Here is a 5,029-nt window from a genome sequence, read left to right as displayed (position 1 = left end):
CGTTACTGTAAATAGAAACAAGTATATACGGCCGTAAGTTCGGCCAGGCCGAAGCTTATGTACCCTCCACCATGGATTGCGTAAAAACTTCATCCACAATCGAATTACTTGGGTTGCGGTAACACTTGCCGATGGCAAGGTATCTTAAAACTTCCTAACACCGTAATATATACCACATAGTCCATACGTGGTATATATTAAACGAAAAAAAGCCGATTAAATAAGTATATAATTAAGTTTAAAGTTTAGATATAAAATTTTGACAACATTTTCTATAGAAGTAAAATTTGGAAAAAAATTTCTATAGAAATAAAATTTCGAAAAAATTTTCTATAGAAATAGAATTGACAAAATTTTCTATAGAAATAAAATTTTGAAAATTTTTCTAAAGAAATAAAATTTTGACAAAATTTTCTAAAGAAATAAAATTTTGACAAATTTTTCTCTAGAAATAACATTTTGACAATGTTTTCTATAAAAATAAAATTTTGGTAGATTATTTTTGGCTCGAGTGGCAACCATGATTATGAACCGATATGGACCAATTTTTGCGTGATTGGGGATCGGGTATATATAACTATATACCGATATAGACCAATTTTGGCATGGTTATTAGCGGCCTTATAATAACACCACGTTGCAAATTTCAACCGGATCGGATGAATTTTGCTCCTCCAAGAGGCTCCGTAGATCAAATCTAGGGAACGGTTTATATGTGGGCTATATATAATTATGGACCGATATGGAGCAATTCTTGACTGTTTGTTAGAGACCACATTCTAACACCATGTTCCAAATTTCAATCGGATCGGATGAATTTTGCTCCTCCAAGAGGTTCCGGAGGACAAATCGGGGAATCGATTTATATGGGGGTTATAAATAATTATGGACCTATATGGAAGAATATTTGCATGGTCATTAAAGAACATATAACAATACCATGTACCAAATTTCAGCCGGATCGGATGAAATTTGCTTCTCTTAGAGCAATCGCCAGCCAAATTTGGGGGTCCGTTTATATGGGGCCTATACGTAAAAATGGACCAATATGAACCAATTTCTGCATGGTTGTTAGAGACCATATACTAACACCATGTAGCAAATTTCAGACGGATCGTGAAATTTGGTTCTCTTAGAGGCTCCGCAAGCCAAATCGGGGGATCGGTTTATATGGGGGCTATATGTAATTATGGACCGATATGGACCAATTTTTGCATGGTTGTTAGAGACCATATACTAACAACACATACCAAATTTCAGCCGGATCGGATGAAATTTGCTTCTCTTAGAGCAATCGCAAGCCAAATTTTGGGGTGCGTTTATATGGGGGCTGTATGTAATTATGGACCGATATGGACCAATTTTTGCATGGTTGTTAGAGACCATATACTAACATCACATACCAAATTTCAGCCGGATCGGATGAAATTTGCTTCTCTTAGAGCTATTGCAAGCCAAATCTGAGGGTCCCTTTATATGGGGGCTATACGTAAAAGTGGCCCATTTGCAATACCATCCGACCTACATCAATAACAACTACTTGTGCCAAGTTTCAAGTCAATAGCTTGTTTCGTTCGGAAGTTAGCGTGATTTCAACAGACGGACGGACGGACGGACGGACGGACATGCTCAGATCGACTCAGAATTTCACCACGATCCAGAATATATAAACTTTATGGGGTCTTAGAGCAATATTTCGATGTGTTACAAACGGAATGACAAACTTAATATACCCCCATCCTATGGTGGAGGGTATAAAAATGTTTTCTTATTAAATCATGAAAAAGGATAGTATCAATCACAAAATTAATTCGAAATTGAAAATATTCTTGATAAAAAAAATTATTCTACACCTTCAATTAATTATACACTAAATCACATAGTGGTCAGTGTATAATAACTGTGATCTATCATTGGACTAACATATAGCTCTTACATAAATATATTGCTCGATTTTCAAAAATTTAGATACATATAATTTTGAGGAAGATTTCATTACACATTTCGAAAAAGCTCATTGTACCACTATTTATTTTATATGGTTTATATTATTTCCCACCAAAAAATGTGGAAGTTGTTCTAATGACACAACTTTTAAAGCAAAGTGTCATATTTATTTTAACTACACAGGAATTTCTTTTAGTTCAATTTTTTTTATATCTCGTTATTCATATTTTTAATGGGTAATTTTAACTTTTTTTGTTTCAAATACATTAAAAACAGAGTAAGAATTTATAAAGTGGTACAATTTATTTAAATATTTAAATAATTCTAAATCCATTCAAAAAAAATAGAATTTTTCAAAATATTTGAAGTCAAACGTTTCAGACAAGGTTAGAATGCATTAAAAATAATACAAAATTATAAAAAAAAATATTTATTTGGCAAAATATTACCAAATTTTTTCATTCACATCCACAACACTGAATTCGGATCACGCCTTAAGATGTGATACAAATTCAGTGCAACGACTGTTGAAATGATGGACATCCGCACTATGACAAGCCAAGTTAAATTCATCGCTTCTGCACCAATATTGCACCACTTCCGAATCCAAAAAGAACATTTTCACTATTTATGCCCTAAACCACATAGTGGTCAGGGTATAATAAGTTTGATCGGCCAAAAAATGTGCCTACCAGAAATATTGATTTTAGACCCCATAAAATATATACCGATCGACTCAGAATCACCTCCTGAGTCGATCTAGCGCTTGGTGTCCGTCCGTCTGTCCATGTATTTGTTGTTCACAGGATTCCGGTCGCAATTATTAACCGATTTTGATGAAATTTGTACAGGGAGTTTTTGGGCACAAGGACGAACGCTATTGAATTTGGAAGAAATCTGATCAAATTTAGATATAGCTCCCATATATATGTATCGCCCGATTTCGACAAATGGGGTCAAGATGCTCGTTTTTTTCAAACGGATCGTCACCAAATTTGGCAAAAGATAATCTTTTCCATCGCCCTTCAAGTCTGCAAAATTTCATCCAAATCGGTTCAGATTTAGATATAGCTCTCATATATATGTATCGCCCGATTTTCCCAAATTTGGCCACAAAACCATTATTTATCAACCGATCTTACTCAAAGTTGGCTAAATATAATCTTCTATAGCACTAACTGTATGTGCAAAAAATCATCGAAATCGGTTCAGATTTAGATATAGCTCCCATATATATGTACCGCCCGATTTATCTAAATTTGGCCATAAAACCCTTATTTATCAACCGATCTTACCCAAATTTGGCTAAATGTAGTCTTCTATAGCACTAACTATATGTGCAACAAATCATCGAAATCGGTTCCGATTTAGATATAGCTCCCATATATATGTATAGCCCGATTATCCCAAATTTGGCCATAGAACCCTTATATATTAACCGATCTTACTAAAAGTTGGCTAGATCCAGTCCTCTATAGTACTAACTATATGCGCAAAATTTCATCGAAATCGGTTCAGATGTCGATATAGCTCCCATATATGTATCACCCGATTTTGAAAAATTCGCCCCTAATAACCTTATGTTTGACCATACAGGCCTCATTTCTTAACTGATCTTACTCAAATCTTGCACAAGGTAACCTTTTGTGGTATTAATCAAACCCGCAAAATATTATGCAAATTGGTTCAGATTTAGATATAGCTTCCATATATATGCATCGCTCGATTTTCCCAAATTTGGCCATAGTACTCTTATTTATTACCCAATGTTACTCAAATTTCAAATTTTGATGTACTAGCCGATCGTACTTTTATACGTAGCTCTTACATAAGAATATTGCTCGATTTTTACAAATTTGTATTTATTACCCACACTAATTTAACGATTTTCTCTTTTTTAATAATGGGCTCAATATTAGTGGCATACTAACTCCGTAGGCGCAATATCAACACAGCCAGTGTTGCTAGAAGTAGGGGAAATTCCCTATATGTAGGGTTTTTCTAATATTTAGCCTCTTGTAGGGACCTAGGGCCACAATGTAGGACATTTTCACTCAACAAAATTTGTAATAATTTTTACATTTTGGTGGCTCTAGAGGAGGAAATTAGAAGCCGGCAAGGCTTGATCTTTAACAATGTGTGGTAAACTTTATTGCTGTAGAGAATTTTGTCAACATTTTATTTCTATCGAACATTTTGTCAAAATTGTATTTGTATAGAAATTTTTTTCAAAATATTATTTCTATAAAAAATTTTCTCAAATTTTTATTTCTGTGGAATTTTTTCTCAAAATTTTATTTCTATAGAACTTATTGTCAAAATTTTATTTCTATAGAAAAATTTCTCACAAAAATTTGTTTATAGAAACTTTTTCCAAAATTTTATTTTTATAGAGATTTAACAAAAAAGATTAATAACTTGGGTAGAATTCTACCAACTGTGGCAAACGTGGTGGTAATACAAATTTATATTCTAAGTTATATACGTCGCATATTCATGTTTTAAAATAATAAAGTACTTAGAACCATTTTTGTTTTGTAAAAATTTTAAATTTAACGAAAAATATAGTAAGGAAAATTGTTTGGGAATGTATGGGAGAGTAGGGAACTTTTTTTGTCCTTGTAGGGTAAACCGAACATTTTCCGTGGCAACATTGACTATGAGATATAGTCAGATTGACACAAAGCACCCATAGACACACCCAGAGAAGGAATATGATCACCTCAACCATGTTTCGAGAGCAAAATGTTATTTTTGGACGGAGAACATGTAACATGTTTGCGGCAACCATGTTATTTTCTCAAAAAGCATATGTCTGACTTCGGCAATCATGTATATGTTTACATCGAAAACAACATTTTTGCGACAAAAATGTTCCATGGTCACCGTCCAAAAATAACATTTTGCTCTCGAAACATGGTTGAGGTGATCATATTCCTTCTCTGCGTGCATGTACCCCTTAATTTTCTTAAATATGCAACTGCGGTTTATCTCCCAGACCTATATGTTACCCCACAAATGCTTATGATTACTAATTCTGTAATAGTGGTTTAGGGTATGATATAGTCGGCCCGCCCGACTT

Source organism: Haematobia irritans, chromosome 1, assembly GCF_050003625.1.
Source record: "Haematobia irritans isolate KBUSLIRL chromosome 1, ASM5000362v1, whole genome shotgun sequence".
Classification (NCBI taxonomy): domain Eukaryota; kingdom Metazoa; phylum Arthropoda; class Insecta; order Diptera; family Muscidae; genus Haematobia; species Haematobia irritans.
This window is presented reverse-complemented; position numbering follows the sequence as displayed.